The sequence below is a fragment of the Triturus cristatus genome, chromosome 10 (genome assembly GCF_964204655.1).
Source record: "Triturus cristatus chromosome 10, aTriCri1.1, whole genome shotgun sequence".
Lineage (NCBI taxonomy): Eukaryota > Metazoa > Chordata > Amphibia > Caudata > Salamandridae > Triturus > Triturus cristatus.
In genome coordinates this window covers 1,202,139,999-1,202,162,546 of record NC_140593.1, presented here as the reverse complement: position 1 = coordinate 1,202,162,546, position 22,548 = coordinate 1,202,139,999, and the positions used below count along the sequence as shown (strand labels likewise).

At 45.6% G+C, this 22,548-nt stretch overlaps 1 protein-coding gene across 1 annotated transcript in view; it reads right to left on the bottom strand.

The window, feature by feature from the left end:
* SYCE1 (synaptonemal complex central element protein 1) overlaps positions 1–22,548 on the bottom strand; it is a 335,387-nt gene that overhangs the window by 312,187 nt on the left and 652 nt on the right. The window lies entirely within an intron of this gene.

Below are 22,548 nucleotides of genomic sequence, written 5' to 3'. Positions count from 1 at the left end.
GGATTCATTTGTGATCTTACTACATCCTCCGACTTTGGAGGTTCCTTTTGTTTGGTGCTCTCCATTGGGGTTTACCACTACCTATCATAGGTCCTGAAGAAGTGTCGCTCGATTTCGGAGCTCCTATGACACTAAACATGTCGACCTTATAAACTCACTAGCCACCTAGGTACCTTATGTCCTGCTGTTGGCACCACTGTTTTTACTTAGACCCAGTTCTATCATTGAATTAAAATACTTTTAGACCTGGAGCCTATTTTAAAATCACCCACTCACGTTATCATACACATAGCACCAGTTGCCCACAAACACCCTTCACATACGGCGATCTCAGATCAAAAGAACTCCGCCAAAGCAGCCACCAGGCCCGTAGGACATTGAAGCGCCGGTCCGACGAGGAACGCCCTATGATGAAGCATGACACCCTAAACAGGTGTGTGACGGCATTATGATCTGAAAATCAGATCTCCCAGCGACAAACACTTCTGGCATACAGTGACATCTTTCACACACATGCCATAACAGAGGAACTAAATTAGGTCTAGACATCATTGGTCCTGTAGAAATTTTACAAGGAGGTTGTCGTTTTATTTTTGTCTCAATTGATTATACTTCAAAATGTACTGAATTGAAACTTGTTAAGGATACTTCTTCTTCAAGTGTGATCTCATTTTTAAAAGAGGTGTTCATCCGGGAAGGGTTTCCAGAAACACTTGTGACCGACAATGTTACTCAATTTATCAGCACAGAATCTGAATTGTTTTTAAAGTCTTCTAACATAAAACATGTACGTAGTTAGTTAAATCACCTACAGTCAAATGGTCAAGTAGAACGAATGAATAGAGTGGTAGGGGACTGTATAAGGTGGGCGAAATCTTCTAACTCTAACATTCACAATGCTATTAATAGCATGCTATGGTTCTATAGGACCACTCCCCATTCAACAACTAAGATTTCACCTTTCGAATTATTAAGAGGACGAAAGGCTGACACTTGTTTCAAGCCGGGTTGGATGAACAAGTGGATTAAATCCGTTCATGATGTTAATGAGCTTATGGACATAGTAAGGGGAAATGTTAAGGCCTCTCAATCTAGACAAAAAAAATGGTTTGATGAGAAGAAGTCTGCCAATTTGGTGGAATTGCAAATGGGGGATTTGGTTCGTGTTAAATCCTCTATACACGTTAAAAAAAGGTGAGAGCAAGTTTGGGCCACCTGTTCTTGTTACTCGTGTTGGGAAAAATGCAGTGCAGGTTGCAGGTGGTAACTGGTGGAATGTAGGGAAAATTGTTAAATTAAGAGTACATCTTACATTGGGGCTCCTTGTCCTAAGAATGTTGATCTTGCTACATCTCAAAAAATTGTTGAATCTCATGCTTCTCTGAGAAGAAGCACCAGAATGAAAATGACTCCCAAAAGGTATCGGTTGTGATCCTTGAATGTCATCCTTTTGTTTCATACAAGAGTAATCTATTTTTATCATTTAGTTCGTTATATTTCTGTTCATTGATTTTTTATGGTTTTTTAAATGTTCCGTAATTATTGAGAAAAGGGGATATGTTATATTCTCACTTATCCATTTTATAGTGTTATCTTTAAAATTGTATTACTTGTTAAATACTGTATTGTCTCTAGCAACTTCAGAAAGAATGTTAGTTATGTTGCCTAGGTGCACAATCTGGACATTCTAGTATTTGAATATTCACAGGGCAGTTTGCTGTCAGCTGCACTTGGGTCCGGTCTGCTGTGTCTGCTGTGTAGCTTTCCTGTAATAAACTACATATACAAAATCCATGACGTCCAGTTTGTTACTACAGAGTTTACAGCCACTGTTCTTTAATCTGGTGACTGATTGCTTGAAGTGTGTAATACGCTTTGCGATTCTCTTACCCCGACACATTTATTAAGGTGGGTAGGATAGTAGCTCGCGCCCACTTTGACCAGCCCTAAGTTTACACCTGAACAAGGTCTGCGCCAGTTAATGCCTTGATTTTGTTTTTGGGGCGTCCCTTCAGGTTAGTTGGCTTTTTGTGCTTGTAACTGATTGTATATCCTATGTGGCTGTAGGTTTGCCATGGTGAAGTCTGGTTTCATCGCACCTAGTGAGACCTATCGTTAATGTGTTATAATTTTTTGTTTTAACAGTGCTCTGTCTATTTTAATCACCAGCATAGATTCACATTTTTTTGGGAGGGGTTGCTTGATTGACTTTGTAGCAGGTCTATAAACTAGACTAACTTGGCTTATCCCAAGTTACTGCATGTAGCTTCACCATGTTTACCCATAAATTCGATGGAATGCCCAACTTTCGTTGATATTTGCCACAAGCTGATTTCGTTGGCTGCTGCTCGGTGATGTCAACCACGGTTTACATTTGATAGTTGTCATGCACTTTGGAGTAAACACACCACCTTAAAGAGGTTTAAGGACTTGGAGGTGTACAGTGCATGCTGGTAGTCACCGACCGGTACAGCCACACATGCAAGTGATGCACGCTTGAGAATATATCTGGTCATCTGTCTCCATGCACGGTCTTGTGTTTTGTGCCAAACACGGGAAGAATAATTTCCTGGTCCAAATGTAAGGTGAAAATAACGTTAGGAATAAAACCAGGTCATAGTCTAGGTAACTTCCTACCTGAATGTTTTACAAAATTGGTGTTAAAGATAAAAGAATCCAGTAGCCAGGGCAACTTGGAGAAACTTAAAGGGAAGATGCGGTCAATAGGCTAAAGCTGAAATGGGACACATTGGGAACAAGCAGAGGATCCCAAGGTGAAAAACTAGAATGAATAGGTGGTCAATTATTTACACTTTAATAGCTTCCTAATCGACTCAGATTTTTCTCAATATGCTCTAATTGTTGCCCATTGAGGAACATTCATCAAATGTTTACACATTGAAGCAAGAAAAGGAGAGGGCATGTATGTGCCATATGTAACATTTTATGTGGTGCATTTGTGCTGTGCCTGCACTGGTACGCAACGTGCTGCCAAACGCATGCACCCTTACACCATGGTTGTAGCCATGATTTTCTTTTGTGAAGGGCCACAATATACAGCCTCAGGAGAGATTTCCCTCTTTCAAAGTGTGCTGCATTCTGCAGCACACAATGTGAGCTAAAGGTATTTCTCGTCATTGCATCTATGGTGGGCATGTATGGATTCTTAAGTATTCCCAGGTCTATCGGTGTTGGTAAACCTGGAAATGTCAATGCATGGGTGGCTGTGTGGGAACACCCATGTTCCATTATGGCATGCCTCTCTGCTGCAAAGTTAAGCAATGCAGCTGTTTGTTGCCGTGCGATATTCTAGACTTATCAAGCACTGCAAGATGTCCTTGTGGCTCGATAAATCTCACTCTTGGTTATACAGCCACCCTGCGAGGCTCCAGAGTAACACAAGACCTTGGTTCATATTGGCCTGAATCTCAAGGGTAGAGACCTGGATTACATCAATCCATGCACCATAATATGAGGTCAGGTAAGACTAAGGATCCAACTGATGGGAACTCCTCCACTGTCAAAAATATTGAGATATAGACCTCTTAACCAACCTATCTTATTTACTTATGTAGAAAAATCTCTAAATCTATGTAACAAACCCCCCAGTGTTCCACATAAATATACTGTCTTCACAACATAAGTGCTTTTTCTTTGTTTTTATTATTTAATCAAAGATAAAACATGATTTTTATAACATTTTCAATTTTGCTTTTTTGTTTTGTAATTTACATAAGTTGACATAAAACATACATGTGCATAATCAAGCAGTGTAAACAACAATTTAATCGTTGCCTGAAACAAAAATACTGCTAAATGGTTGACAGTGCCCCTCACAGAACAACAAAAGAAATTATAAACATAAAAGTTTAGCTGCCTAATCTCACATACCAACATCCATACCACATACTACATAATAGCACAAAAGAGATTGTAAAACATGTGTTTAACAACTGGAAATGTTTTCTTTTTTTAAATATTATCTATCAGTGTATTCTGTTAACATTTTTCTCACAATGACTTTTCCTTTATTTCATCGGTTTTTAAGTTGATCCATATAAATTTATTTTCCAGCTGTCAAAACAGTCGGTCTGGTCTACGCACGTTTCGGTGATAGAGATCACCTTCCTCAGGACCATCAAATAGTAAAAACCATGGAGGGGCTACGAATTTGAATGCTTGCGGTTTAGCATGTCCCTCTTGTTGCTCGACATCGAGCAACAAGAGGGACATGCTGAACCAAAGTACGCGAGAACCAACACTTTGAACTCCATGTCTAAGTTACACATGAACCGCAAGCATTCAAATTCGTAATAGACAACCCTCTTGTCTGGCGCTTTACAATTCGTTCAGAGCTTCGTGCATCGTGCACGAACTAAGGACTGTTGTCTCACTATATAGTCAGCACATAGACGCCAGCCTAGCGACACAATCTGTGTTGAAACAGAACAAAAGTAGCCCCTCCATGGTTTTTACTATTTGATGGTCCTGAGGAAGGTGATCTCTATCACCGAAACGTGCGTAGACCAGACAGACTGTTTTGACAGCTGGAAAATAAATTTATATGGATCAACTTAAAAACCGATGAAATAAAGGAAAAGTCATTGTGAGAAAAATGTTAACAGAATACACTGATAGATAATATTTAAAAAAAGAAAACATTTCCAGTTGTTAAACACATGTTTTACAATCTCTTTTGTGTATATTATGTAGTATGTGGTATGGATGTTGGTATGTGAGATTAGGCAGCTAAACTTTTATGTTTATAATTTCTTTTGTTGTTCTGTGAGGGGCACTGTCAACCATTTAGCAGTATTTTTGTTTCAGGCAACGATTAAATTGTTGTTTACACTGCTTGATTATGCACATGTATGTTTTATGTCAACTTATGTAAATTACAAAAGAAAAAAGCAAAATTGAAAAGGTTATAAAAATCATGTTTTATCTTTGATTAAATAATAAAAACAAAGAAAAAGCACTTATGTTGTGAAGACAGTATATTTATGTGGAACACTGGGGGGTTTGTTACATAGATTTAGAGATTATTCTACATAAGTAAATAAGATAGGTTGGTTAAGAGGTCTATATCTCAATATTTTTGACTCTTTCCCCCCTCTTGAACCTTAAAGTAATCGGGGATTACCTTTTTACATAGTGTAACTCCTCCACTGTCTAAATGATGCCCCGTGTCTGGTATAAGATGAAAGTGTAGCACTCCTCCTGGATGCCTAAATAGGCTGCTTACTCAGAAAACTACTTCTGAACTAACTGCCCTTTCAATCTCCAAGCCACCAACTTGAGCTTTCTTAGTTTGTCAGACTGCAGAAGAGAGAAGGCAAGAGGAGACAGCTGAATCAAAATAAGCCACTCCTTGTCTCTACTAAAACAAGAGTGGGGCCTCACTGGAACTACTAATACGACATTCACTCTTGCCTTAATCTGATGGAGAACTTCGAGATTAGAGGGAAAGGGTTGTGAAATTGAGTTGAAGCAAGCATCTAGAACAAGCATTTGCAATGCAATAGGTCTCGCATTAGGAAAGTGTGAGCAGTTGGCATTGCTATTAATAATGCAATACTAGCTATTGGCATTGTAAATGATAATGGCATGACTATGAGTTTGTTTTATAAAATAGATTAAAAAAGGCATTGTCATGAACAATGGCAATATCTTACAATTTAGCAAAAGCAAGAACTATTGCATTGCAAATGCTTGTTTCAGTACTGCAGTTTTTTAAAAAGTTGTAGACATTTATGTATAATTGTCAGAGTGGCAAGTTTCGTACAGACAAAAGCAGGCCTTGCTTGACTCCTATTAGAGCAGGCCGTCTAAGAAAGGTGGCGTTTTGGATGACACCATGTAACCTTATTAATTTCTAAGGAACTCAACATTTTCCTGGGCTTTCAATGCCTGCTGATGTGCATAATAATGCTCTGTGTGTGAGCGAAAATTGCTTCCCTTAACCCAGCTCCCGAATTTACATCCAATGTGGAAGCACTCTGTATGAGTGTTGGACTGCCGTGGCCAGTGGCAGCAGTTTGTCCATCCTGTGATCTTCATTAACTCACTAATTCTCCCTGTCACTCATAAAAAGCTCCGTCCTGTGTAAAGTAAGTGTTGTTCATATAAAGCCCTCTAATAATATCCCCAGGTAGTGTTCATGCTTGATAAAACGGCATAAAATAAATAGGGCTGGAGGATGGAGCATGTAAACGTAAAAACACGAGGACTGTCTGGAGTGTCCCAAGACAAAGTTAGTACAAAGTTCTTAGTGCGTGTTTTAAAGTCCCTAAATTGTTCTCTGCATGTATTTCGTTAGCAAAACACTCCAATCTGCGACTCTAATGTGTGTTTAAAAGCTGAACAGGAACCGGTGTAGCAACTTGAATTCGTAAGGATGTCTGGTATTGTTTCTGTCCTGGCGCCGGTGTTTACTGTATTTGTAACACTTGCGAATGGCGCCTGTTGTCTGTTCTGTCACTGAAATCTCCCGTGTCAGGTCGTTTCTGTAGGGCATCAACAAAGAGATAACACAGACACACAGCAAACCCCAGCATGATGACATATACGTGAGCATTTGTTGCCATGTGGTGACCATTTTGTTTTAGTGAATTACTGTAGGATATCAAAGCCTAAAAAAAAGAATGATAAAAGGTACTTGAAAGTGTGTTTTCAGAAAGGAGTGGCCTGTTAGGAAGTTGTAGCTGTCGGCCTTTCTAAAAACTTTTTTTTACAAACGTGACAGACTGTTGAGAGGCGTGGAGGAGCTGGAAGTTGGAGCGGAGCTAGTAAATACCATTGATGTGTGCAGTGTTTAGTTGGGAACCAACAGCGTTTCTTTTTTTTTTTTTTTTAAATAAAAAAAAGAAAAAACACGAAGGGGTGGGAGAGTAACCTCGAAAGCACATGGGGATGGGAGCTTTAAGTGGGAAGCAGCATCTGAAAGGTCAATAGGTGATGTCATCTAATAAAATATGCACCAGGCTAGGGAAAGCGTTTGGCCTGCGATTAATCAACAGGGTTGTATGCCAGCTGCTCTGGGTTTGTTTAAATGTGCTGTCAGCCACAGCCAGGGATTGCAACCCCCACCGAGTCCTGCAACTGTCTGCAGCAGGTATGGAAACATGCATAACGGGAGGTGGGGAGACGGCGCCTCTACCCAAGAGGTATCCTGCAACTGCCTCACTGCTCAGTAGTGTCCACGTCTGCAGTCAGGCACTTATCGCTGGTGCACCCACCCGATCCGATCCGGAAGAAGGGGGTTGGCGAGGGAAAGAAAGACAATAGGAATACAGCCCCGGTAAGAGGTAAAGCGGGGGGAGGGGCAGGGCATTAATCTGAAACAGACAAGAAAAGAAGAGTCAAACTTCAAACTTTATTAAAGTACAGGCAGAATTGTTAAAAGAGGGCGGTCAGAGATTGCACGCCAGCCATCCAAGGGATAATTGTTTGCCGGGGTGGAGGGAATGAAGGAAGTTGTGCGAGCCAGCCTGAAAAAAAGAAAGGCGGGCCGTTATTGTTGCTGACTAAGAGCAAGCGGCCTGCCGTGGTGCTTAATTATAACAAGAATATATATGGAGACAAGCAAGAAGTGGGATAAGGGAGGTGGTAGGTCACGCCGTCTAAGGGGAGAGAGGCACAGGCTGGCAAATGGTGTGCACTTTTGCGGCCGCTTTGATGTTCTCAGTGGCCGCGCGGCTCACGGAGATCATCAAAGCGGCCGCGAAATGATCACGCAGGCTGCCAAATGATGCGCGCGCCCGGCGCACATGCACTGTAGTTGGCGGCCTGAAAGCACTGGTTTGCACTTCCAAATCCACCTTTTACAAAAGCTCTCGCTAGAGCAGCGCTAAAGCGCTGGCTCAGGCGAGACCTAAAAAGGGGCATCCAATTCTGGTATATCAGAGCGAAAACAGTAGCAGACATTATGGAGTGAATCAACGAGCCGAAAGATGGGCTTTTTCAATGTCCGTTCTCCCAATTTGCTGATAGGCTCTTCCCATTATGAAATTGTGTTATTTTATTCTTCAGGGGTTACAAAGGGGGAGTCTGGGGGGGAAGACTTATGCTTACGATACAGGATATTTGCTTGTCCCGAATATCTGTGTGATATAAATGCCAATAAAGTTACTTAAAAGAAAATCAGCAAACACTCAAATGTTTGAAGTAGGAATGCTCCTCCGTTTGATACTGTAGTCCAACTCCCCTGGATAAATACTGCTGATAGGGATATAACACATTGACCATGTCTCACTCGAAGATACTGTCTGAAGTTTTGGACGGTCACTGAGATCTTGCTGCTACCACCCCCTTTTCCGTAAATCTAAAATAGTGACTTATTCCTAAATCTTCATGGAGCTCATCAATGCCCTTCATCCCCTTGTGCTAGCATCCATTGTTCTAATTAATGTAGTCACAAAATCACTCTAGGAACTGTTTCTTGCTATATGGAGGGTCTGACACTGCAAGGGAGGGAGAATGAGAAATGAAAACGGTGCACTTTCGGGAGCAGGCAACAAAGAGGCAACTGGGAACGGAAGCCAGTGAGCAGCACGCAGTCGGCAACCTCTCTGCCCATCAGTCAGCACATTATCATTACAGCGAGGCGGAGGCAAGCCGTGCAAGTAATGAGGGGCGACGGTACTAGCCTGCCTGTTGTCACAGTCGTGAGGCAAATGCTAAATAAACCATGTGCTTTGTTATAAGGCAGTGTCGAAGGAATAAGTTTACTTTTGAATTTGCTAGGTTTGCCATTCTGCATGGCAAAAGAGGCAAGCCGATTGGAGCTTTACGTGTGACCTCTGTCCTGCTGCCTTTGTTACCTGTGCGGGCTGCGCCTCGGTGGGGGAGGGTAGTGCCTCAGGGGTGTTCCACTGCCACGACGAGGACCATGTAAGCCGCCGCGGCCTCCGTACAGCAGTCACTGCATCAGCTTGAAGCAGCACTGGATGCGGCGCAAGAGGCAAGGGGGGCACAAAAACAAACCACAAACTGTTATCAACATTTCTCCATACCTGGCACATTACCCGTGTAATTAAAACACCAGGGCAAGCTAGACAAGATGATGCAAATGTCTTCAACTGAAATAGCGCCCACTTCCAAGAGGTCTGCATTATTGATTTGTTTAAAGATAAATTATGAAGACGACCCCCATCTGCTACAATTATTGAACTCTTAGCAGGCAGCAAGAGCAGCACCAGTCAACTGGCTGCTAATTCTGAAATAATCAAACACCGGCACTTAAAGGGGGCTGCTAAGGCCGGTATAGGACACGTGGTTATTAAACGGGCAAAGGCATTGGCTGCCGAGCCAGGGGAAGTTGGTGGTTCTGGGTAAACTACTGTCTATCGCACCCCAGCGAAAGTGTCAGGCCAGCCATAATGACAGGGGGTGTAACTAGGATTTGACAACTAGGGTTGCCCCTTACACAGATTCTCAAGCAGCTTCTAGGTGTGTATGCCAAAACTCTGAGGCTCCGAAACAATGGAAGCCTTCTACAGGGAGAAGTGTTACCTCCCTATTGCAGGAATACTGATCTTACACCTATATATGCAGTGATTGTAATATCACACCTATATCTGCAGTGATAGTGATCTCACACCTGTAACTGCAGTCATAGTAACAACACATGGGTATATGTAATATCCACTCAGAGTTCTTATTCCAAAATGAGTGGGTATTAACATTTTTAATGCATTAGATTAATGTGAAAAAAAATATCACATTAATAAAAGCCAGTACCATTTACAATACAAAACTGACACTAGTACAAAGGCAATGCAATAGATTTTGCAATTACAACAAAGTGAGCTATAGTCATTTTGTATTACACCATTTGACTAATGCTTCGCGAAGGGAAAAAACCCCACTGACATTTACAATGCCAATAGCTCAAACTAATGTCATTGGGAGACCTATTGCATTGTAAATGCTTGTTTTTCCTTTTGAGGGTACTTATTCCAACATCCTGTATGTACTTCGCAGCCCATGGCCAAACATCTTTTTTAAAGCCCAATAAAATCTGATTAACCCCTTCGATACTCATGACGGAGCGGTTCCGTCATGAGCATCGGTTGGGCTGTGCTTATGACGGAACCGCTCCTTCATGAGCACAGCCCCTGGGGGAAGCGCTGGCGCTCCCCCCCTGGAGCATCGATCGTGCCCCCACAGAGGAGGATGGCAGCGGAAGAGTTTCCGCTGCCACCCCCGAGCCCCCCCACGCTTCCCCGTGACGTCAGCGCGCACAGCGCACGCCGACGTCATCAGGAAGCGCTGGGACGCCTGGAAGCCATTTGCTTCCAGGCGTCCCAGGGAGGAGAAGGTGAGTTTCGCTGGCTGGTGGGGCCATGGGGGTGATATTCTTTGTGATTGAGGCATCGGGGAGAGGAAAGCGTATTTCCTCTCCCCTGATGTCTCAATACAGTGCATTCCTGCAGCACGATTGCGCACAGAGTTGGAGTCATCGGATGATGAAGATACTCTTAGTGCGGATGAAGTGCCTGTGTTAGAGGAGGAGACTGATGTGCCGATAGTGCGGCAAGAGGCATCTGGGCTGCAGCCTGGGGCTGCAAGGCTTCCCGTTGGTGTAGTGCGGCAAGAGGCTTCTGGGCTGCAGCCTGCGGCTGCAAGGCTTCCCATTGGTGTAGTGCGGCAAGAGGCATCTGGGCTGCAGGCTGGGGCTGCAAGGCTTCCCTTTGAAAGTGATGACCTCTGGGTTGCCCCTGGCATGGTGCAGCCGGCATTGCCAGAGTTTACTGGTGTTCCAGGGTGTAGAGAGAATACTGAAAACTTTTTGCGGATAAATTTTTTCAGTTGTTTATGGACGATGTGTTTTTGGCAGAGATTGTTGAGCAGACTAATTTGTATGCCGATCAGTTTTTGAGGGACAACAGTGCCAGTTTTAAGCCACACTCTAGAGCTACCCGGTGGACTCCCACAAATCTTGAAGAGATGAAGAAGTTCTTGGGTTTAACTTTTTTGATGGGCTTGCTAAGGAAGCCATCAATGTCTTCATATTGGTCTAGCAGTCCCTTGATGGCAACGTCTATTTTTCCGGCAGTCATGAGTCGTGATAGGTATTTGCTTCTGCTTCGGATGATGCATTTTGTTGATAATGGTTTAGCGTTGCCACGAGATCACCCTGAGTGTGACCGTCTTTTTAAGATTAGGCCTGTCCTTGATCACTTTGTTGATCGATTTTCTGAGATTTATGCTCCTGGGAAACAAATTGCAGTGGATGAGTCTTTGGTGTTGTTCAAGGGCCGCTTGGTTTTTAGGCAATGCATTCCTAGTAAGAGGGCACGCTATGGAATAAAGCTGTATATGCTTGTGACAGTAGGACTGGATATGTCTCTAATTTCAGGGTGTACACCGGTAAGGAATCCAGGATTAACCTCCCTGGTTGTCCGTCCACTTTTGGAGTGACTGAGAAAATTGTTTGGGAACTTGGTAGAGGATTTTTTAACAAAGGCCACCATTTATATGTAGATAACTTCTACACTGGTGTGCGGTTGTTCAGGGAATTGGCCAAAGTGGACACTGTTGCTTGTGGCACAATCCGCTCTAACCGTAAAGGTTTCCCAAAAGAACTTGTTTGTCAAAAGCTTGTGCGGGGACAGTGCAGTGCGTTGCGAGGAGCTTCTTGCTGTAAAGTTTTCAGACAAGAGAGATGTCTACATGCTGACTACCATCCATGATGAAAGCACTGCACCTGTGACTGTTTGGGGTCAGGTCGCTGAAGCGCGCAAACCTGTGTGCATTTTAGACTATAATAGGCACATGGGTGGTGTTGACAGAGTAGATCAGAGGTTGGAACCTTACACTGCTCTTCGTAAGGCTTACATTTGGTACAAGAAGTTGGCTATCCATCTTTTCCACTTGGCAATGTTTAATGCTTTTGTTGTGTTCCAGGATTCTTGTCCTGAGTCAAAGATGCCTTTGCTAAGTTTCAGGAGTCTGTAATAGGCAGCCTTGTTTTAGTGGAACAGGCAAGTGTTCCTAGAGTTGGAGTGGTGGAGGATGTTGCTAGATTGAAAGATAGCCACTTTCCTGATCACATTCCTCCCACACCCTCAAAAGATTTTCCCAGTAGGAGATGTAGAGTCTGTTGGCGAAGAGGTACGCGGAAGGAGAGTCGTATGTACTGCCCCGACTGTCCTTCTCAACCTGGACTGTGTGTCCCTGCTTGTTTTAGAGCGTACCACACGCAAAATAATTTTTGGGAGCATTCATGAGTGGTAAAGTGAACTGCCTGGTCTGTATTCTTTGGAAAATTTGATTCTGTTTCAAGGTTGGTGTTAGTGCAATGTATTTAGTTGCTGATTTTGTGTTTGAAGATTTGTATCTATTTGCGATATGTTTGTGTTTTTTTCTAAAAAAATGTGATGGCGGTGTGTGTAGGCTGGCGCTTGACTGTTGGTGTGTGTGAACTGGCACTTGGTTGGTGGTGTGCGTGGAATGGTGCTTGGCTGGCGGTGTGCGTGGACTGGCGGTGTGCATGGACTGGCGGTGTGTGTGGATTGGTGCTTGGCTGGTGGTGTGCGTGGACTGGAGCTTGGCTGGCGGTGTGCGTGGAATGGTGTTTGGCTGGCGGTGTGCGTGGACTGGTACTTGGCTGGCGGTGTGCGTGGACTGGCGGTGTGCGTGGACTGGTGCTTGGCTGGTGGTGTGCGTGGACTGGAGCTTGGCTGGCGGTGTGCGTGGAATGGTGCTTGGCTGGCGGTGTGCGTGGAATGGTGCTTGGCTGGCGGTGTGCGTGGACTGGAGGTGTGTGTGGACTGGTGCTTGGCTGGCGGTGTGCGTGGATTGGCGGTGTGCGTGGACTGGTGCTTGGCTGGTGGTGTGCGTGGACTGGAGCTTGGCTAGCGGTGTGCGTGGATTGGCAATTGGCTGCCGGTGTGCCTGGACAGGCGATTGGCTGGCGGTGTGCCTGGACTGGCGCTTGGCTAGCGGTGTGCGTGGACTGGCGCTTGGCTAGCGGTGTGCGTGGACTGGCACTCTGCTAGCGGTGTGTGTGGACTGGCGCTCGGCTTGCTGTGTGTGAGTGGTGACTTGCTGCTGGTCACTATACACACTGCTAGCTGAGTGCCACTCCACACAATCCATCAGCTTGTGTAGTTGCTGTGTCAGGAATGTGGGCGTGTGAAAGTGATGGGCCCTTGAATGGCGCTGTGTGCTGGTGTGAGTTTTGTTATGTGATGGGCCCGCGGCTGGCGGTGTGAATGGTTTTGTATGTCTCACACGTATGAAAGGTGTATGAATGGCCTGTAAAGAGGTTGGTGCCTTGTCGTGGCTTTACAGCTCACGAGCTGTGAGTCAATGGTTCAGTTTCTCGCACTTTCAATTATTAACAGTGCTTTTCATTTTTGTGAAATCACATGCTAATACAATTGTATCTACTGAACCATCACTCACCCTCGTGCCAAATCCAACCAGTATGTGTGTGTGCTTGAGGATTAGATGGCTGTGCAGTAATATTTGTCTTTCTGAAGCAGGGTGATCCTTGTCCCTTTTTGTGAATTTTGTAATGTGTTTTGCTTTTGTGCGTGGTGGTGTGAATGGTCTTGTTTGTATCATGTATGAAAGGTGTGTGAATGGCCTGTAAAGTGGTTGGTGCCTTGACGTGGCTTTACAGCTCACGAGCTGCGAGTCATTGGTTTGGTTTTTTGTGAATTTAATTATTGACAGTGCATTTCATTTTTGTGAAATCTCTTGTTAATAAAATTTAATACACTGAACCATGACTCGCCCTCGTGCCAAATCCAACCAGTATGTGTGTGTTTGAGGAATAGATGGTTGTGCAGGAATCTTTGTCTTTAGTTTCTCTGCCAAGGTGTACTTTCCATGTAAGAATAACCCACCAACTGTAAATATCGTTGAAAACCCTTGGGAGTTCATGGCGATGTCTCTTGTGAATTCAAAAAGTTTTTTAATCCCCTATGTCCTGCAAACCTCAAAATATCTGTCACATTTTCATTGCAATATTGTTCCAAAATTTTCACGCTGTAGAAACAAACCAATAATTATGTCTAAACTATCTGGTTTTGGAAAGGGGGTCATTTGGGTTTTTGGCCCGGTGCTTGGCGGCCATCTAGGGAAACCTACCTAACCCATACATTTCTGAAAACTAGACATCCGGGGGCTTCCAGGGAGGTATGGCTTCGTGCTTCCCCCACCTTTTTCTTACCCAGAATCCCCTGCAAACCTCAATTTTATTTGGAAAAATCACTTTTTTCACACATTTTGGTGTGGGAAAGTTGTGGCATCACCGGGCTCACACAAATTTTCCACCACCCAGCGTTCCCCCAGGTCTCCCGGTAAAAATGGTGCCTCACTTGTGTGGGAGGCCCAAGTACCCGCGGCAGGGAAGGGCCCAAAACGTAGTGAGGCGACATCAAAGTGGCCTATTGCAAATCCACCTGGTTTTGCAAGGGGGGTCACTTGTGTTTTTGGCCCGGTGCTCGGCGGCCATCTAGGGAAACCTACCAAACCCACGCATTTCTAAAAACTAGACACCCGGCGGCATCCAGGTAGGTATGGCTTGCGAGGATCCCCCAACGTTTCGTTACCCAGAATCCCCTGCAAACCTCAATTTTAGCTGAAAAAAATCACTTTTTTCACACATTTTGGTGTGGGAAAGTTGTGGCATCACCGGGCTCACACAAATTTACCACCACCCACCGTTCCCCCAGGTCTCCCTGTAAAAATGGTGCTCCACTTGTGTGAGAGGCCCAAGTACCCGCGGGCAGGCAAGGGCCCAAAACGTAGTGAGGCGACATCAAAGTGGCCTATTGCAAATCCACCTGGTTTTGCAAGGGGGGTCACTTGTGTTTTTGGCCCGGTGCTCGGCGGCCATCTAGGGAAACCTACCAAACCCACGCATTTCTAAAAACTAAATACCCGGCGGCTTCCAGGGAGGTATGGCTTGCGTGGATCCCCCAACGTTTCCTTACCCAGAATACCCTGCAAACCTCAATTTTAGCTGAAAAAAATCACTTTTTTCACACATTTTGGTGTGGGAAAGTTGTGGCATCACCGGGCTCACACAAATTTACCACCACCCAGCGTTCCCCCAGTAAAAATGGTGCCTCACTTGTGTGGGAGGCCCAAGTACCCGCGGCAGGCAAGGGCCCAAAACGTAGTGAGGCGACATCAAAGTGGCCTATTGCAAATCTACCTGGTTTTGCAAGGGGGGTCACTTGTGTTTTTGGCCCGGTGCTCGGCGGCCATCTAGGGAAACCTACCAAACCCACGCATTTCTGAAAACTAGACACCCGGCGGCTTCCAGGGAGGTATGGCTTGCGTGGATCCCCCAACGTTTCCTTACCCAGAATCCCCTGCAAACCTCAATTTTAGCTGAAAAAAATCACTTTTTTCACATATTTTGGTGTGGGAAAGTTGTTGCATCACCGGGCTCACACAAATTTACCACCACCCAGCGTTCCCCCAGGTCTCCCGGTAAAAATGGTGCCTCACTTGTGTGGGAGGCCCAAGTACCCGCGGCAGGCAAGGGCCCAAAACGTAGTGAGGCGACATCAAAGTGGCCTATTGCAAATCCACCTGGTTTTGCAAGGGGGGTCACTTGTGTTTTTGGCCCGGTGCTCGGCGGCCATCTAGGGAAACCTACCAAACCCACGCATTTCTGAAAACTAGACACCCGGCGGCTTCCAGGGAGGTATGGCTTGCGTGGATCCCCCAACGTTTCCTTACCCAGAATCCCCTGCAAACCTCAATTTTAGCTGAAAAAAATCACTTTTTTCACACATTTTGGTGTGGGAAAGTTGTTGCCTGGGAGAACGCTGGGTGGTGGTAAATTTGTGTGAGCCCGGTGATGCCACAACTTTCCCACACCAAAATGTGTGAAAAAAGTGATTTTTTCAGCTAAAATTGAGTTTTGCAGGGGATTCTGGGTAAGGAAACGTTGGGGGATCCACGCAAGCCATACCTCCCTGGAAGCCGCCGGGTGTCTAATTTTCAGAAATGCGTGCGTTTGGTAGGTTTCCCTAGATGGCCGCCGAGCACCGGGCCAAAAACACAAGTGACCCCCCTTGCAAAACCAGGTAGATTTGCAATAGGCCACTTTGATGTCGCCTCACTACGTTTTGGGCCCTTGCCTGCCGCGGGTACTTGGGCCTCCCACACAAATGAGGCACCATTTTTACCGGGAGACCTGGGGGAACGCTGGGTGGTGGTAAATTTGTGTGAGCCCGGTGATGCAACAACTTTCCCACACCAAAATGTGTGAAAAAAGTGATTTTTTCAGCTAAAATTGAGGTTTGCAGGGGATTCTGGGTAACGAAACGTTGGGGGATCCACGCAAGCCATACCTCCCTGGAAGCCGCCGGGTGTCTAGTTTTCAGAAATGCGTGGGTTTAGTAGGTTTCCCTAGATGGCCGCCGAGCACCAGGCCAAAAACACAAGTGACCCCCCCTTGCAAAACCAGGTGGATTTGCAATAGGCCACTTTGATGTCGCCTCACTACGTTTTGGGCCCTTGCCTGCCGCGGGTACTTTAGTTTTCAGAAATGCATGGGTTTGGTAGGTTTCCCTAGATGGCCGCCGAGCACCGGGCCAAAAACACAAGTGACCCCCCTTGCAAAACCAGGTGGATTTGCAATAGGCCACTTTGATGTCGCCTCACTACGTTTTGGGCCCTTGCCTGCCGCGGGTACTTGGGCCTTCCACACAAGTGAGGCACCATTTTTACCGGGAGACCTGGGGGAACGCTGGGTGGTGGTAAATTTGTGTGAGTCCGGTGATGCCACAACTTTCCCACACCAGAATGTGTGAAAAAAGTGATTTTTTCAGCTAAAATTGAGGTATGCAGGGGATTTTGGGTAAGGAAACGTTGGGGGATCCACGCAAGCCATACCTCCCTGGAAGGCGCCGGGTGTCTAGTTTTCAGAAATGCGTGGGTTTGGTAGGTTTCCCTAGATGGCCGCCGAGCACCGGGCCAAAAACACAAGTGACCCCCCCTGCAAAACCAGGTGGATTTGCAATAGGCGACTTTGATGTCACCTCACTACGTTTTGGGCCCTTGCCTGCCGCGGGTACTTGGGCCTCCCACACAAGTGAGGCACCATTTTTACCGGGAGACCTGGGAGAACGCTGGGTGGTGGTAAATTTGTGTGAGCCCGGTGATGCCACAACTTTCCCACACCAAAATGTGTGAAAAAAGTGATTTTTTTCAGCTAAAATTGAGGTTTGCAGGGGATTCTGGGTAAGGAACCGTTGGCGGATCCACGCAAGCCATACCTCCCTGGAAGGCGCCGGGTGTCTAGTTTTCAGAAATGTGTGGGTTTGGTAGGTTTCCCTATGTGCCGGCAGAACTAGGGTTCAAAAACTACAGCTAGGCACTTTGCCAAAAAAGGGTAATTTTTCACTGCATAATTGAGGTGTGACCACGTTGCGTTTTGCGCCGTTTCCTGTCGCGGGCACTAGGCCGACCCGCACAAGTGAGGTACCATTTTTCTCGTAGGACTTTGGGGAACGCGGGGTGGGTGGAAATTTGGGGATCCACGCAGATTCCAGAACTTTCCATCACAGAAATGTGGGGAAAATGTGGTTTTTTTGTCAATTTTTTAGGTTTGCAAGGGATTCTGGGTAACAGGCCATGGTGGGAGGCACTCAAGTCACCCCATCCTGGATTCCCCTCGGTGTCTAGTTTTCAAAAATATATAGGTTTGCTAGGTTTCCCTAGGTGCCGGCAGGGCTAGGGTTCAAAAACTACAGCTAGTCACTTTGCCAAAAAAGGGTCATTTTTCACTGCAAAATTGAGGTGTGACCACGTTGCGTTTTGCGCCGTTTCCTGTCGCGGGCACGAGGCCGACCCGCACAAGTGAGGTACCATTTTTCTCGTAGGACTTTGGCGAACGCAGGGTGGGTGGAAATTTGTGGATCCACACAGATTCCAGAACTTTCCATCACAGAAATGTGGGGAAAATGTGTTTTTTTTGTCAATTTTGTAGGTTTGCAAGGGATTCTGGGTAACAGGCCATGGTGGGAGGCACTCAAGTCACCCCATCCTGGATTCCCCTGGGTGTCTAGTTTTCGAAAATATATAGGTTTGCTAGGTTTCCCTAGGTGCCGGCAGGGCTAGGGTTCAAAAACTACAGCTAGTCACTTTGGCAAACAAGCATTTACAATGCAATGGTCTCGGCATTGTTAAAGTTAGAGCTATTGGCATTGCTCGACATTATTTTTGTTTTTAAAACATATAAAGAAACGGCATTGTTATTTACAATGTCAATAGCTTAATCACTCTCAAATGCGAGACCTATTGCATTTGCACCCACACACAGAGCCACACACACAAAGCCACCCACACACACAGAGCCACTCACACACAAATAGAGCCACCCACAGAGCCACCTACATACACACACAGTTATTAAAAGGGGTTTATGATGGCGTGACAATCGTCTGCTCTAAATACACAATAAAAATACACGTAAAATAGGTATCATCCACCTAAAATAGCTAGACAAAAATATGTACTTAAAACAGCATCAAAATATTTAACTGTTCAAAACGTTAACATTAAATGTACTGCATTGCAGGAAAATGGAATAGGGTCCGACTCTATAAGTATCATATTCCACGCAAAAATCAATTTGTAATATAAAAATTGCAAACACATGAAGGATAATTAATATATTTCCCAATGTTAACAGTGTAGCCTGGCGCATGAGTGACATGCAGAACGAGAACCGCCCTGCTCAGCCTAAAAGCCAGGCGAGGAGCAGGTAGCTGCAAAGTACCCCTACGGTGCCATCCAATTGGTGACATACAAGTGGAGTAAACCTAAAGATATCACACGACTTGCACCCACAGTCTGATGTCAGTCCCCACAACAAGCCTGAGCTCCCCTACCTGGGCAGCATTGCAGGCAGCTAGGGCAGTCGGGCAGCTGTCAGTCGTTGCTCAGTTCCCTCTCATTGACCGACTTCCCCCGGGGCACCCCAGTGGACAGCTGGACCGAGACAGGCTGTCATCCCGCGGCTTGGATCCCCGCCCGTGATTGACTCACCATGGGTCCTCCACCAGCCAGACCGGGCCCGCTCCACGCTGCGTGGCGCCAGCCCACTTGCGGAGACCGGGGATGGCTCGGTGAGTGTTTTGTACACCGCAGGGGCACGTGCGGACCCCATGGCCAATCAGCGCCTCTGGAGCCTGAGCAGCACGCTGGGATTGGTGAAGGTGGCAACGAAGCTCCAATCCTAGGTTATTTTAAACATCACGCAGCCCGCCTACTCCCCCGATTATGTCCAGCCGTGGGATTGGCTGTCGTGAATGCTGGAAGTGCGTAGGATCATCTATTCGAATTCTTGTGGGCCGCACCATTTCACTTCAGCCTGTCACAATCACAATAAGGTCAAAATACAGTGGCTGTCAGAATGGTGACTAGCCTGCTAGGTCTTAAACAGCTAGCGACCATTGTGTCTGGGTGAGAAGGGTTGTTATGCAGTGCTTTCAGTGGGCAGGTGCCATCCGGTACTGAGTACCTGCACTTCTTTTATTTTGAGTAACTGCACGCCTCAGCACTGTTGCCATACATTTTAATGGGAGAGTACTGACACTTCTAAGGAGCAAACATGCACTCTAAACAGTGAGTACCTGCACTTCTATATGCCCATTTAAAACGCTGCTGTTAGGTTCATATGGTAGGGGGTAGTAGATGTTCGCATTTATTTCGCACCTAAAGACAGTTAACCTGTAAGGTGGCAACCCCAAAATATTTATTAAGACCAGATATAGCAGAAAAAAATCAGCCATTTTCATAACTGTATTCTAGAAAGCAGCCAAGACACGTATCTAGTTTTAAGATCCTAGTCGCTGGTGGGGGGACAGCAGGGAAAGATACACAATTAGCGTAAAATATATTCCAAACGAATTCTGATGTTGCCAGTGTGGTGGAACAAAGAAAATCATATCCATCCAATCAGCACAGCAGCGTTTTAAGGGTAAAATTGCGCGGCCACAGCTCACAAATCAAGGCAGGCCCGACTGACGGAATATTGGATTACAGGTCCCGGGAGCTGGGATATGAAACTGCACTTCTCTGAACCCTCCTGGGAACAGCGTACTGCTGAGGCGGAAGAGGGAGCTGCGCTAACAGTGTTTCCTACAAACTGTTGTCTGCTCTCTCTATCCAAATGACTTCATTTTCTAATTTGTGAAGAAACAGACCGCGCTGCCTACTGCCTGGAAGCCAATCTCCGGATAAGGAGGTTTTCGTGTCTCTCCGTTCTCATTACCTCAGCAGCCGTTGCTCTCGTGGGACGCCCACCCGGGCCGATTGGCCAGCGCCACGGTGGAGTTTTCTGTGTCGATGGTGTACAAAATGCCCTCATAACGAATCTTGGCCTTGGAGATGAGACTAATCTTGCTGCCAATATAGGGCGTCCCGCCGCTCATGGCTGCTACCGGTTTGGGAACGTTCCACCGGTCCGGATTAAAAGAGAATATCACAGAGGAAGCCAAGTTATGCCAATATGGCCGCCTTCATGCCCCTTCGAGTGAAATGGACGCTGGGTTGCGAGAAAATAGTATCCACCATAAACAAGCACACACCACTGCCTTTCTCCGAGGCGAAGCAGAAATGCCTCGGAGAAAGGCAGCGGCGGTTTCCGATTCGGGGGCGTGTTTTTCTGTTCTCTCCTCTTTCCATTGGCTGGAGGAGATAATTAGAAAAGTTGCAAAAAACACGCCCCCGAATCCGAAAAGGCCGGGGCCTGTTTGGAGAGACGGATCTCTCCTCCAATGGCTGGCCAGCATTCAAGAGGCCAGCCAATGGAGAACAGGGGAGAAGAGGGGCGGGTTCAAGCCCCTCTTCTCCAAGTCATTCTATCTCACGAGCGAGACTGCGCAAGCGCAGCCTTCGCTAGCCGAGACCTAAAAAGGGTCATTTTTCACTGCAAAATTGAGGTGTGACCACGTTGCGTTTTGCGCCTTTTCCTGTCGCGGGCACTAGGCCGACCCGCACAAGTGAGGTACCATTTTTCTCGTAGGACTTTGGGGAACGCGGGGTGGGTGGAAATTTGTGGATCCTCGCAGATTCCAGAACTTTCCATCACAGAAATGTGGGGAAATTGTGTTTTTTTGACAATTTTGTAGGTTTGCAAGGGATTCTGGGTAACAGACCATGGTGGGAGGCACTCAAGTCACCCCATCCTGGATTCCCCTGGGTGTCTAGTTTTCGAAAATATATAGGTTTGCTAGGTTTCCCTAGGTGCCGGCAGGGCTAGGGTTCAAAAACTACAGCTAGTCACTTTGGCAAAAAAGGGTCATTTTTCACTGCAAAATTGAGGTGTGACCACGTTGCGTTTTGCGCCGTTTCCTGTCGTGGGCACTAGGCCGACCCGCACAAATGAGGTACCATTTTTCTCGTAGGACTTAGGGGAACGCGGGGTGGGTGGAAATTTATGGATCCACGTGGATTCCAGAACTTTCCACCACAGAAATGTGGGGAAAAAGTTTTTTTGTCAATTTTTAGGTTTGCAAGGGATTCTGGGTAACAGATCATGGTGGGAGGCAGTCAAGTCACCCCATCCTGGATTCCCCTGGGTGTCTAGTTTTCAAAAATGTATAGGTTTGCTAGGTTTCCCTAGGTGCCGGCAGAGGTAGGGTTCAAAAACTACAGCTAGACTCTTCGCAAAAAATTTGTAAATTTTCAGTGTGAAAATGTGGTGTGTTCACCTTAGGTTTTGAGCCACTTCCTGTCGTGGGCACTATGCCTACCCACACAAGTGAGGTACCATTTTTATCGGGCGACTTAGGGTAGTTCAGATTTGTAAAGCAACTGTTCTTACCTATTGATTTTTGATGCATTTCTCCCTTCCAAATGAAAGACATTGTGTACAAAAAAAAGTCATTTTGAAAAATGACCAATAATTGTCATGCAAGTATGAGTATTCCCAATTTCGAAAATGTGCAAATATGCACTGTTTCTAAACTCTGTAATTTGTTCCCATTTCAGAAATACATAGGTGTCTTTCATACCAATTTTTCCATGTATACATTTTCCAACTATAATTGCTATATCCCCGGAACAAAAAAAAAACCATTACAAAATGCTGCTCAGTTTTTTACTCTGGGTTCGTTGGGCTCTTGGTGAACCTACAAGTCCTATATATCCCCACAACCAGGAAGGTCCAGCGGATGTAACGGTACATTGCTTTCTAAGAGATTTCATGATTAGAAGAAGTTACAGGTGAAAACGTTGACACAAAAGGCTGCTTTTTTCAACTAATTTTTAATTTTTCCAATATTTAATTGTTAGTTTCTATAAAGAAACCTTGATGGATCTACACAAATGATCCCTTGCTGAATTCAGAATTTTGTCTACTTTTTAAAAATGTATAGCTTTCCGAGATCCATTATTGCTTTTCTACCATTATCTGGAAGGAGGTTGAAAGCACAAAAAATTGCAAAAATAGGGTATGTCCCAGAAAAATGTCAAAACTGTGTAAAAAATGTTGGATTTCTGACAAAAATCTGTCATTCCCTAAAAGCTGGAGAAATGGTGATTTCAGCCCCACAAACCCTTTTT